Genomic DNA, 14,705 nt, shown 5'->3' on the forward strand with positions numbered 1-14,705 from the left:
ACCGCTGTGTAGTAAGACACAGCGGTCCACAACGCATGCACCCCTCCCGTCCGGCTCTGATATTCTACAAAAAACAATGCCTGTTATTGTCCTCTTCAGCTCCCGGCGACCAGGTTGTGCAGATACTAGAGGCAGAGAGCTTGTTCGCTCCCTGCCTCTAGTACAGCACATGCGCACTCAACGCATAGATGGCGGGAGAGAGCACTCACTCAATCAAGGCAGCGGCGTGCACGTCTGAGAGGGGAGCATGCGCACGGGATTCATTGTGGACCGCTGTGTCTTACTACACAGCGGTCCCAGCGCTGAAAGAGAGGATAGGCGTTGCGGAGGTGGGGCTTTGCGAATCCCAAGCCACGCCTATCCGACTGTGCCTGACTGCTGAATAAAAGGATTTTAAAAGTTATAAAAGAAGGAAGAGCAGTGATAAAGGTATGGCTGCAGTCACTTTATGGTCATCAGGAACAACATTATAGTAGTCTGGGGGGAGGGGGGTTAAAAAATGATGACAGTTGTGCTTTAAAGGGGTATTCCACTGCCACAGCGTTTGGAACATTTTGTTCCGAATGCTGGGTGCAGGCTGCCTTAATGCATGTCTATGGGAGGGGTCGTGGTGCTACCATGCCCCCTCCCATAGACTTGCTTCGAGGGGCCATGGCGTGATGTCACAAGGGGCGTGGCATGATGTCACAAGAGGTGTGGCATGGCATCACAAGGCAAGGGGGCGTGCCGTGTCACGACCCTCTCAGCCCTCACCCAGCGTTTAGAACAAAAAAAAAAACTTGAAAATTAATATCCATTTTTTTATCCTCTGTGTTTGTTTATGCTCCTTAAGTGGGAATGGTCAATACATTTTTTATTTTTTTTTGATATGTCACAGCGACATGTCAAAAGTTTTTACAGTCATCGATCAGTGCTGAGACCCTCACCTATCAGGAGAACAAGACGGAATAAACGCTTAGCGATCTTTATCTCACTTTTGACATGTCTCTGTAATATGTCTAAGGTTTTTTTTTTTAAATGACAAGGAGGACACTTTATTTCCAAATATATCTTAGTGGCTGACAAAGATTAGATCGAAATAAAAGACAAACCTCTGTCTTCCTTCAATATTCCCTATGGAGAGCTCAGTGCATACATACTGCACCATTATTAAATCCAATATAACACAGTGTACACTAACCCGGTTTGCTTTCCATAGTGGTGGCTGCAGGCAAGAGATTTTTTCTTTCTTTTTTAAGCTATGTTCATGTAAAACGAGCTGTATTTTTTATGAAAATTAATTGTGTTTTATATAATATATATATTTTTTTTATGGCTACAAATATGGCCAACAGTTCAGTATGTGAACATAAACTTAAAGTGGTTCTGTCAGTAAAAAAAAAAAAAAACAACAACACATCACAAGTTTTAATTGGTCATAGTCTCAGTGCTGAGACTCCCACAAAAAGTGTGCTTCACTCCCCAGCGCACCACTCAGTGCTTAAATATTTATCATTATACACTTACTGGTCACTTTATTAGGTACACCTGTTGAATTGCTTCTTAACACAAGTGGCTAATTAGCCAATCGTATGACAGCAACTCAATGCATTTAGGCATGTAGAGGTGGTCAAGACAACTTACTGAAGTTTAACCTGAACATCAGAATCCGTAATAAAGTGGATTTAGGTGACTTGAAATGTGACATGGTTGTTGCTGATCTACTGGGATTTTCACGCACAACCGTCTTTAAGGTTTACAGAGAATGGTCTGAAAAAGAGCCTAAAAGAAATTCTGCAACTGCTATTACCCAAATCATTCTATGCTGCAATAGGAGCGTCTATACAATAAAACAGTGCCCGCTCTCCGCGACATGATAACAAACATTACATTCTAGACCTCCTTTGTACTACCTCTGGTACCAGACTAGCACAATAAATCCTTATATTGGAAATTTACATTATTTTTTTTATATTTTCTTGTTTTTTTATTTCTCTAAAGAGCTCAAACCAATGGGCTCAGCTCTGAATGTGCCGTGATGTCATCTGATGTCTACCGGTAGGGGACTTCTCACTTTAATTAGCTTTCACAGGCCATAATGTGACCTTCAGAACTTTGTTCAAGAGAGGGCAGCAAATTAATTGTGATACATGACACATGGAAATAGCAAAGCTACGACCGTCATTACGATTTCATTTACACACAGGCCGGCCCTTTTAATTAAACAATGCTCATTACTTTAACAACTGTGTTCCTTAATTGATCGTATCACAGGCATATTTAATGGTGCGCCAGAGTCTATTCATTATATATGTATCTAATGTTGATGCAGACAAATGACTGCCCGTTGGATTATTCCACTTTTTAGTTATTTAATGTCTGACTTAAGGACAAATAAGTGAATCCCTCTATTATTAAAGGGATAATCCACTGGAAAACATTTTTTTTTTAAATCAACTGGTGCCAGAAAGTTAAACATATTTGTAAATTACTTCTATTAAAAAATCTTAATCCTTCCAGTACTTATCAGTTGCTGTTATGATCCACCGGAAGTTCTTTTCTTTTTGAATTTCCTTTTGGTCTAACCACAGTGCTCTCTGCTGACACCTCTGTCCATTTTAGGATCTGTCCAGAGCAGGATAGGTTTTCTACGGGGATTTGCTCCAACTCTGTACAGTTCCTAAAATGGACAGAGGTGTCAGCAGAGAGCACTGTGGTCAGGCAGAAATGAAATTCAAAAAGAAAATAACTTCCACTGGATCATACAGCACCTGATAAGTACTGGAAGGATTATGATTTTTTTTTATTGAAGTAATTTACAAATCTGTTTAACTTTCTGGCACCAGTTGATTTAAAAAAAAAATGTTTTCCAGTGGAGTACCCCTTTAACTGTAAGAGATTACAGTTGAACCTTAAAGGGGACCTGTCACATTGAAAATGCAGTCCTTTGTAGGAAATATTCCAGGATAACTTGACATTTTTTTATTATTTATGTGCTCATTCTGGGCTTAGTAGTCAAGTGGGCAGTGCTTATCAGTGACTCACAGCTCTCTCTATATGCACACTTATACACAGTTTATCCCACAAATCTCTGGATCAATTTGCTCAACTCCTCCTGCTCTATAATGTGCTCCGGGGCTCCCCACAGATTTTGCTGCATTTTCATTGTGACAGGTTCTCTATACAAAGCAAGGACAATATATAACTATCTCTAGCTAATATAGGTATTTGACTTGTTCTCTTCTATCAAGGTTGTTAAAGATACAGTATATTCAGCATTTACTGCCCTTATACGGGTGTAACCTGGCAAATCTGACATAATATAATGTGCTTGGCTGTTCCCATAACTACATACAGCCACCACCAGCCAAATTGTTGTACTTGGGAAACCGTTACATGCTATGAAAATATTTAAAGGGGTATTAAGATCTGCAACATTTATGGCATATCCACACAGGATATGTCATAAGTGTCCTCTAGATGCAAGTCCTACATCTGTCTGGACATCAAGGGTTCCATGGCTGTGACCCTGTTACTCTGCTCTTACTTCAGTAATATATCTGCACTTATACTTTACTGATATGGATTAGCATAGTGTATAGCAAGTGTTTATATTTACCTCATTGATTCTATATATACTATGTGCTGATGTTTGTACACCTAGTCTGGGGTTATTGTTGTTTACACATGCAGTGTAGTGAGTACAGAGACCACTTAAAAGGGTACTCCGAATAGCAGCAATTATTAATATTTTATCCCCTTATGGCCAGACCAACTAACTGTATTGTATTATACACTTATTACCTGTACTGGGCCATTTCCCCTATTGGAATTTGCTGTGACAGGCAGGAAGTAAAGAAAAACGTGCAATCCTCTATCCACTTAGTCTCCTCTCTCCCCTCTGCCTCCCAATAGAGACAAAGATCAAGTGACACATCCTTGTCTTGTAAGCCACACCCGTTCTTCACATCATACTCACAAGCCACTCCACCTTTCTAACATTGAGTAACCAAGCCAAACCCCCTCTATATCATCGCTTGTCAAACTCTGCCACTTTTTACTGGTCTCGGCAGTGAGGACTGCTGGGAAATGTAGTTTAAAAAAAGGTGTGCCAACTATTTAATATAGACGATTTGGCTGAAAAGGACTGAAAATGAGATGCTTAAAGGGGTTGTCCTGGGGACTTAAACAAGTACTCCACATGGTGTGGTACTTACATAGTCCTTACATGGCCCCACTGCTTTAATTTTTCCCTGTTCATTCGAGCAGGGACAAATTATGGCAGTGGGGCCATGTAAGGACTATGTAAGTACCACACCATGTGGAGTACTTGTTTAAGTCCCCTGGACAACCCCTTTAAGCATCTCCTTTTCAGTCCTTTTCAAACAAATCGTCTATATTAAATAGTTGGCAAGGTGGGCATAGTGGTTGAACAAAGTGTATTATCTTGCACTTATCCACATTTAAATGTCAGTTGCCAGAGTTCTGATCATTCTTTTTGTCGACAAAATAGTCCATATATCTTGAGGGGCCTGCCCTACCATAGTGAACAGAGCAATATACTGAACAGCTGCTGCTTTATTGCCTCTGCCCTCAAACAGCAGCCATTAGTGTGGAATGTTATCTGGTAGCCACCTACACTATTCTAACAATAAGAATATCACAACATCAACATTCCTGAGTTAAATACAAATAGTCCTATTTACTCCTTTCTAAGAGTTTAAATCACATTTCATCTTTTTCTGACAGATTTCTAATATCCTCTTATTCTGTCTATAGAAACATATCCATCAGTAAATCAAAAATCTTGAATAAATGTTCCACAAACTTCCAGTTACTATTGATGATAAATAAATGATAAATGGCAATGTTCTGGATATCAATGGTTCACTGATGACCAACACTATCAGGGGATTTTTGGTGGCATCATGTGATTGAGGAGACACTGCTTAAAGGGGTACTCTGCTGCTCAGCGTTTGGAACAAACTGTTCCGAACACTGGAGCCGGTGCCGGAAGCTCGTGGCATCATAGTTCCGCCTCCTTATTACGGCACGCCCCACCCCCTCAATGCAAGTCAATGGGAGGGGGCGTGACAGCTGTCACGCCCCTTACCATAGACTTACATTAAGGGGGCGAGACATAACATCATGAGGAGGTGGGGCTATGACATCACGAGCTCCCGGCGCCGGTTTGTTCCAAACGCTGAGCAGCGGAGTACCCCTTTTAAGATGATGATTGATAAGAGCATCTCCGCATATTGTCTGCAGGAAGTAAGAATCGTCAGGGCATAGTTGCTGTGGGTAAAGAATTAAGTAACATAGTTGTGCACAAGACTGAAACTGGAGTGGGGGTTGGTCAGCTCAAATTCTAAGGGCCCATCTGGATCTTTGGAGCTAAGCCAGAGTGACAATTGTCTTCTTGATCCCCTCTTCCCAAGGCCCTTTGACTCCATTTCCTTAGTTTGGTGGGGCAGCCAGCTCTAGGATGAGTCCTGGTTGTTCCAAACTTCTTCCATTTAACAATTAAGGAGGTCACTGTGTACCCTTCTAAAGATCTGTGCCTCCCCAAAATTGTGTCTATTAGCTCTACAGGCAGTTCTTTCACCCTCAAGGCTTGGTTTCTACTCTAATATACATTGTCAGCTGAGATGAAATTTATCTCTATGTGCTTCCCGTTTCTCTTGATGAAGTGTCATAGCAAAGGGTCTGAATAACTTTGTCCATATGGAATTTGAGTTTTTCCTTTTCATTTAAATAAATAAATAAATACAATTCTGAAATTCTGTTTTTATATTCTCACTATGAATATTAAGCATAGTATGATGGGGGAAACTTGATTGTTTTAATTGAAGCACAAGGCTTCAAGATAACAAAATATGAAAAAAAAGAAAGGTCCTAAGACTTTCTGAACGCACTGTATATCTGTGTAGCCATTTTGCCAATGTAGACAACAAAGATCAGTGATAAAAGGTTTTTGAAGGCAGAAAAAGGCTGTTTATGCAGTCAATATTTGACTTTTCCCTTAGAGATGATGCCTAATGTTAATCAATAGCTTAATCGCTTTCAACCTTCTGGCGGCTGTTTGCAACCATTTTTTCAGTATCTGTCAGGAGGGCAGACGTGATTTTAGTATCTTGTCAGCTGTAGAAGGATATACACAGGCCATGCTTTATCAGTGTTTACAGTCAGCTGTAATCTCCTATGGACGCTGAGGCTCTTTTATTTTGCTCGATCAATTTGTAAGAATATATTAGCGGATTAACAGGACAGGTTTTGGATTTTACGTTTTCTCATATGTTGCAGTGCAGTATATCTCTACAATTGTCAATGTGCTTTAGTCAATGATCACAAGATAAATATTATGTGCTTGATATGGAAAGACCACATGGAACCCTAAAATGTCTTGTTCACAGTGGCTCATTGGTTAGCACAGTTGCCTTGCAGCACAGGGGCCCTGGGTTAGAATGTCACCAAAGCCAATATCCGCAAAGGAGTGTGTATGTTCACCCTGTGTTTGCATGGATTTCCTCCCATTCTGGAAAAAAATGCATTGATAGGGGACAAGGACTGATTATAGTAACGTAAAAGCACTGTGGAACTGTCTTACTCTGTGTCGAACTGCAAATGTTTCATTTAATCAGTTATGGTTCATTGTTATTGCTCCAACCTGTTTCATTGGATTTTTGTGGTAATTCCAGAGGTAATATACAGTCAGGTCCATAAATATTGGGACATCGACACAATTCTAATATTTTTGGCTCTATACAACACCACAATGGATTTGAAATGAAACTAACAAGATGTGCTTTAACTCCAGACTGTCAGCTTTAATTTGAGGGTATTTACATCCAAATAAGGTGAACGGTGTGGGAATTACAACAGTTTGCATATGTACCTCCCACTTGCTAAGGGACCAAAAGTAAGGGGACAATTGGCTTCTCAGTTGTTCCATGGTCAGGTGTGTGTTATTCCCTCATGTATGTATGCATGTATGGCTGCCAATAGAACTGGTTCTCTTGTATTTATTGATGATGTGACTGATGACAAAAGCAGCAGGATGAATTCTGAAGTGTTTTGGGCTATATTATCTACTCCTATTCAGTAAAATGCTTCAGAACTCATTGGACGGCACTTCACAGTGCAGATGGACAATGACCCAAAGCGTACTGCAAAAGCAACTGAAGAGTTTTTTAAGGGAAACAAGAGGAATGTTATGCAATGGCCAAGTCAATCACCTGACCTGAATCCGATTGAGCATGCATTTCACTTGCTGAAGACAAAACTGAAGGAAAAATGCCCCAAGAACAAGCAGGAACTGAAGACAGTTGCAGTAGAGGCCTGGCAGAGCATCACCAGGGATGAAACCCAGCAATGTCTGCTGATGTCTATGCGTTCCAGACATCAGGCTGTAATTGACTGCAAAGAATTTGCAACCAAATATAAAAAATTTAAAGTTTGATTTGTGATTATTATTTTCTCCCATTACTTTTTGTCCCTTAACAAGTGGGAGGCACATATGCAAACTGTTGTAATTCCTACACCGTTCACCTGATTTGGATGTAAATACCCTCAAATTAAAGCTGACAGTGTGCAGTTAAAGCACATCATGTTCGTTTCCATTGTAGTGGTGTATAGATCCAAAAATGTTAGAATTGTGTTGATGTCCCAATATTTATGGACCTGACTGTATGACAACGACTAGAGAGGAGGGAATTTGATTCGCTCATCTCTATTGAGGACCCATTGGAGGGCAAGTTTGCTGCTAGCAGCCACGGTAATTCCAGCTCCAATAGTGTATAATTGCTGCACTGTAAACTATGGAAAAGCTCCTAGTTGTATCTTAACCCCTTAAGGACTCAGGGTTTTTCACCGTTTTTGCACTTTCGTTTTATCCTCCTTACCTTTTAAAAATCATAACCCTTTCAATTTTCCACCTAAAAATCCATATTATGGCTTATTTTTTGCGTCGCCAATTCTACTTTGCAGTGACATAAGTCATTTTACCCAAAAATGCACAGAGAAACGGGAAAAAAAATCATTGTGCGACAAAATCGAGAAAAAAAACGCCATTTTGTAACTTTTGGGGGCTTCCGTTTCTACGCAGTGCATATTTCGGTAAAAATTACACCTTATCATTATTCTGTAGGTCCATATGGTTAAAATGATACCCTACTTATTTAGGTTTGATTTTGTCGCACTTCTGGAAAAAATCATAACTACATGCAGGAAAATTTATACGTTTAAAAATGTCATCTTCTGACCCCTATAACTTTTTTATTTTTCCACGTATGGGGTGGTATGAGGACTCCTTTTTTGCGCCGTGATCTGAAGTTTTTATCGGTGTGATTTTTGTTTTGATTGGACTTTTTGATCACTTTTTATTCATTTTTTAATGTTATAAAAAGTTACCAAAATACGCTTTTTTGGACTTTGGAATTTTTTTGCGCGTACGCCATTGACCGTATGGCTTAATTAATTATATATTTTTATAGTTCGGACATTTACGCACGTGGCGATACCACATGTGTTTATTTATTTATTTTTTTTACACTGTTTTATTTTTTTTTATGGGAAAAGGGGGGTGATTCAAACTTTTATTAGGGAAGGGGTTAAATGACCTTTATTAACACTTTTTTTTAACTTTTTTTTTGCAGTGTTATAGGTCCCATAGGGACCTATAACACTGCACACACTGATCTCTCATCCTGATCACAGGCGTGTATTAACACGCCTGTGATCAGCATTATCGGCGCTTGACTGCTCCTGCCTGGATCTCAGGCACGGAGCAGTCATTCGTCGATCGGACACCGAGGAGGCAGGTAAGAGCCCTCCCGGTGTCCGATCAGCTGTTCGGGACGCCGCGATTTCACCGCGACGGTCCCGAACAGCCCGACTGAGCAGCCGGGATACTTTCAGTTTCACTTTAGATGCGGCGGTCAGCTTTGACCGCCGCTTCTAAAGGGTTAATACCGCACATCGCCGCGATCGGCGATGTGTGGTATTAGCCGCGGGTCCCAGCCGTTGATTAGCGCCGGGACCGACGCGATATGATGCGGGATCGCGGCGCGATCCCGCTTCATATCGCGGGAGCCGGCGCAGGACGTAAATATACGTCCTGCGTCGTTAAGGGGTTAAGATAGAGCTTGCGGTGCGCCACGAGGCCAGCTACCACCTCTCCCAGCCCCTACTTCTCAGCGCACCCCCATGCTCTGAGTGTCCACTTGAAAAGGGAGGGGATTCAGTACCAGCAACTTGTACAGGATCACATTCAGTGTATGTGCCGTTGGATAAGTGGGTGCATAAAGCTAGAAGTGGCTGCAGTGAAAAAGCTTGTACTTGTATCTTAAAATCGAGCTGGCGGTCCTCCGCCAGGCGAGCTACCACCTGTTCCAGCCCCTGCCTCTTAGCGACCCCCCCCGACTGTGAAAGTGTGAATGTTTCATTTAATCAGTTATGGTGCATTGTTATCGCTCCAACCTGTTTCATTGGATTCCTGTGGTAATTCCACAGGTAATACATGACGACGACCATAGGGCCTCACAATTTAAAAGATTGAAGATTGAAAATTTAAATGAAAGATTTTGATTATATTCACAAGTTTAATGTCCCGGGTGCCCAAAGCATTTACTTTGAACTAATACTGTATAACCACAAAACTTAATCTAACAAGGAGTCACATGGCGGCACAATAACAGAGCCTAGAGGTGGCGGCAGCCCGACAAGACCATAGGACCAATAGAAAAGATTAAAGATATTTTTTTTAAATGTCAATTGAAGATTTAAAATATAAAGATAAAGTTTCATTTAATGTGCCAGCAGCATGAGAAGACCCCATGGCCACAGTGTGTCTGGGTCCTCTGTCTAGTCTTCCTCATCACCCTGTAGCTCCACAGCCTGCTCCTCCTCTCCTGTCAGATGACTATAAAAACCACCCATTTCACAAAAACCTTGCCTGTGCAACAGTCCCGCTCCCCCCTCCTCCTCCAGTTCAGCCCCAACAGGGCTCATGTGGCCTCGAGATGTAGGTGCCACGTCTCCAGTGCCCTGACCAGCCACCGTTTCCAACATGTCTTGTAGCATATGAAGCAGTGGATTGACGTCGTTCATCCCGTAATCCTAGGGACTGACTAATAATGTGGCTTACTCAAAGGGCCTGAGCAAACTGCAGGTGTCAAGTATAAGCTGCCACTGGTTGGCATTGAAGTTACACCGGGGAGTCCCCCAATCTGCTTGGATAATCAAGAAATCGGTGATGGCTTTTCTCTGTTCGTATGGTCGGTTCAACATATGGAAGGTGGAATTCCAACGTGTGGAAACCTTGCAAATCAAACTATGTTGGGGGATGCCGTTCTGACGCTGCAGCTCAAGGAGGGTGTGCTTTGCGGTGTACGAGTGGCTGAAGTGCATGCAAAGTTTTCTTCCCATTGTTAGGATATCTTGCAGATGTGGGGAATACTTCAGGAATCGCTTGAAAACCAGATTGAACACGTGTGCCATGCAGGGCGCATGGCTCAGGCTTCCTTTTTGCAGCGCAGACAAGATGTTCTTTCCGTTGTCAGTCACCATGGTTCCCATTTTCAGTTTTCGTGGAGTAAGTCATGATTCGATTACTTAATGAAACACTTTTAGCACTTCCTCCCCTGTGTGACTCCGTTCACCAAGGCACACCATGGGAAGATCAGCGTGACACCGCCATGCCCTGCACACATGGTATGCTGGAGGAGCACTGAGACTTGTCCGTGCAGTGGAGGCTGAGGACACTGTGGAGGATAAGGTGGTGGAGTAGCACACTGTCGCAGGACTAACGGCCTAAGAGCGTGGAGGCGGAAGCGGCGTGACCTGTCCAAGTTGCTGTTGTGGCTGTGGAACCACATTCACCCAGTGGGCCGTAAAGGGCATGTATTGTCCCTGACCGTAGTTAGAGTCCCACGCATCAGCGCTGCCGTGCACTTTGGTACACTTTAGTAGAGTGTGGTGGTGGGTGTTAATACCAGTACTTTTTCAGGAAAAAAAAACGTACACCACCTATGTAGGCACAGGTTACACTTATGAGAGGACAATAAGCTCCGCTACGCAACCTGTATTAGGCACTGTAATCAGGTGACTATGGCTTTTTGTGCTCACCCTAACTCGCTCTGGTTAGCTTTACAGTTGTTGTACACCCAACTGCAGCAGTACAGAATCGCTGTGCAGTAGAGCCCGGTACAGTATTATTAGGCACTAATAGCAGGTGACAATGGCTTTTAATGCTCTGTCTAACTGGCCCCTTTAAGCTTTATAGTTTCTGTACTCCCCACTGCAGCAGTGGAATCGCTGTGTATTACACCCAAAAATATACTTTCTCTCTCTCTCCTTTCCCTGTCAGTACTTTTATGCAGTTATTTGGGCTTGCGGTAAATCGCTGCTGTCAGGCTGTTTTTCTGTGCAACGCGCACAATGCTCTATCTCTCCCTGCAATGAAACGCTCTTTCTGAAATAAAACGCTGAAGTGACTGGCCGTAAGATGGCTGCCAATTATATAGGGCTGTTACATCACAGGGGTGGCTGGCTGCTGATAGGCTGCATGCTGCATGTGATTCAGGGTCATCCTGCCTACCCACCTTCCCAGAGTTCCTTGCCCCCTGTACGCCATTTTAGATGCCCTGGAGCCAGGACAGCACTAAATGGAGTTTAATGAAGCGATTTTTGCGATCAAATCGTGGCAATATTTGGATGTGTTGTAAAGCAAATTTTTCCAAAAATTCGCAAGTAATTCGGATTCATCAGATTTGATTCGCTCATCCTTAGTGGTGGAGATATTCGGATTTGTTGTGAAGCAAATTTAACCTGAAATTCGTAACTAATTTGGATTCGATTCACTCATCCTTAGTGGTGGGGATAATGGATCACATTTATGTACTTAAGAAGCATATCACAGAATAATAAGGGACAAAAAACAATCACCATAACAGCAGCATATGGTCACATCAATAAGGCCAGTAGGAGCGAGCATTAACATTCAGAAAAAGCATCAGGATGTTATGGGGAAATCATTAAAGCTCTCTAGAGTCAGCAATTTAGTTAAGCCAAGGACTCCATAAAGCAGAAAACTGGGCTCTAGTGTCCCTCTTAGTGGCCTCTATCTTCTAAAATAACATAATTAAGTGTATTTTTTGTTTAACTGTTAAGACAGACAAGGAGCGCATTTTCTGTTTTGTGGCTATGTGTATCCTAGTAGCCATTGTAAAGAACTGGATGAACTTATGGCTCTTATTTTTGTTCCTGGTAACTTATCTCCCAGTAGAATGGCTGCTTGACGTGAAGGAAACACCTGATGGTATACAGTAAGTCAGTAAAATCGAGATTTTAATTGCCAACATAAAGACTTTGGGGCAAGACCACCAGATGTGCATCACATCCTCAAAAACATCTGCCTGATACAGTTGGATAGAGCTGAAGCAGATACATAGGAACATAATAGGCTATATGAAACAATTTAACATGCACCTCTCAATAAATTTGGCATGGGTAAGAAGGGTAGAAATTTACCTAAGACCAGTGTATGGATACTTCCGTTTGAGTGTTAAAATGTTCTCATAATATATGTCATCAATGTCTAATCAGTGAGTATCAAAGGCTGAATGGGAAGGTGTCACCAAGTGCTAGGGCTTGTTCACATTACTATTCTGCCCTTTCGGCCCAAGGGCCCTATTTACTTCAATGGTACAAATATAGTCAACTAGTGACTACTACAACTGAGCTTTTGAGTCCAAGTAAAAACACATGTACATGCGGGACATGACCCGAACGTTCTAACTAGTAGACTATGTTCTGGCCATTAAAGTAAATGTCCATGCACACATACGATTTTGACAGGATGCTGATGTATATTCGCAAAGGAGAGCCGAATGTTGGTTTGAACACTCCCTTACAGAGAGATAAAGTATGGATTGATAATTGCAGGTGATTTTCCCTTAAAGGGGTACTCCCGCAATCTCGGCTGCAGCACAGACATTTGGTGCATGGAGCAAATTTAGCTCCGTGACGATTGATGCTGGACGGAGGCTGGTTACGTCACGGTCATGCCCCACTCGTGACGTCACGGTCATGCCCCCTAGATGCAAGTCTATGGGAGGGGGAATGACGGCAGTCACGCCCCCTTCCATAGACTTGCATTGAGGGGGTGTGGTCATGTCACGAACAGGGTGCGGCCGTGATGTCACGAGCCTCCAGCGCTGAACCAGACACTCTAAATGAACACTGGGTGCAGCACAGAGATCACGGGGGTCCCCAGCAGCGGGACCCCCGCAATCAGACATCTTATCCTTTGGATAGGAGATAAGATGTCTAGGGGCGGAGTACCCCTTTAAGGGATTGGGCAGGTAATCTGCAAGAATCCTACTTTTCTCTGTAGATATTTCTGTGCTTTTAAACCTTATATCATTTTATTTGATCTAACATTATTTAGATCAGTAATGTACATTATTATTGTATTTGTACTTGTAGCATAGCTACATCTTCAGAAGCACCACTGATTTCAAATAACTTTTCTAGGTAAGTTTTTTAGGGCAATTTCAGTGTCAGGATGAAGTCAAGTTAACAAGAAGATGAAATAACCATGAACATTCATCTCTACACACAGAAACTATAAATAATCCCCACATCAAGCCTATGAAAGGACATTCCGTGATCCGGTGTGAACATGGCATCAGCTGCCGGTCTGTGGATGTCATACTGAGTTCCTATGCCTCATTACACTCAGCTGCTCTACACTTTTGGCCGCAACCTCCAATGTATTATAAAGTGTGTGCAGATCTTCATATTTGACCCCGACTCCCTTGTGCATGTCACTTGGGTGGAGGTCTGGCAAACTGATTTGTTGAAATCCATTGCTAAATAATTTACAAGGGGTTGTTAACAGTAAAGTAAGGCAGCAAGCTGTCAACAGTGCTACAAGATGGGAGATTAAGTCTCTGTGACTTTCCATAAAAATGTTTTGCCTTCCTTCAGTTAAAATGTTGCTTTCTAACTGAAGAGGTCATTGTCGGCTTCTTTAACATTTGGGAGGTGATCAAGAACTCAAAGTAGTTTATAATATACTAGTGTGGCTGCACTATATTCCCCAATAAGCCAAAAAACATTTTGAGGAATATGATACATGCTGCCTAACAGCACTTTGCTGTGCCACATGGAAGTCCTTCATGTTTAGTGGTTGACATCCCACTGAAATGTCTTGCTCTGAGAGGAGCAGAGGAAGCTGCACGATTCGGTGGTTTTGCACAAAGCTGTTCTATTGCAGATAACACAGTGGGACAGATCTACTGTTGCAAATCTGCCAGAATTCTGGCCTAACGTGTTTCATATTTATCAGTTTAGAAATGTTCTAGCCACTTTTCCCCAGCATTCTTTATAAAGGGGGTGACCTAGAAAACAAAAGGTGTGCTTGGTTAAAATTGGTGTAGTTTACAATGGAACATTGTGCGCCAAAATATTTCCAGAATGCTGTAGCAAGATTCTGGTGTAGTTTTAAAGGGGTTTTCCAATGATTAATCCCATTTTCAATTTTCTGCTTCTAATGCAAACTGTCTGCTCTGCTGTTTTCATTGCCACACTTCTTGTCATGCACCTTCTGTAATGGACCTTTTGTTCCTGCTTTACAATCTAGCTTAAAATATAACTTTTACTTCAAATATTAAAATATTAAATTCTAATAGGTGTATGGTATTAGTGTTGCCGGTGGCAAAATA

The 14,705-nt window shown here is 42.0% G+C and overlaps 1 protein-coding gene across 6 annotated transcripts in view; it reads left to right on the forward strand.

Moving 5' to 3' along the window:
- Positions 1-14,705, forward strand: part of NRK (Nik related kinase) — a 408,966-nt gene that overhangs the window by 382,210 nt on the left and 12,051 nt on the right. The window lies entirely within an intron of this gene.

This window comes from Hyla sarda, chromosome 9 (assembly GCF_029499605.1).
Source record: "Hyla sarda isolate aHylSar1 chromosome 9, aHylSar1.hap1, whole genome shotgun sequence".
NCBI classification, from domain to species: Eukaryota; Metazoa; Chordata; class Amphibia; order Anura; family Hylidae; genus Hyla; species Hyla sarda.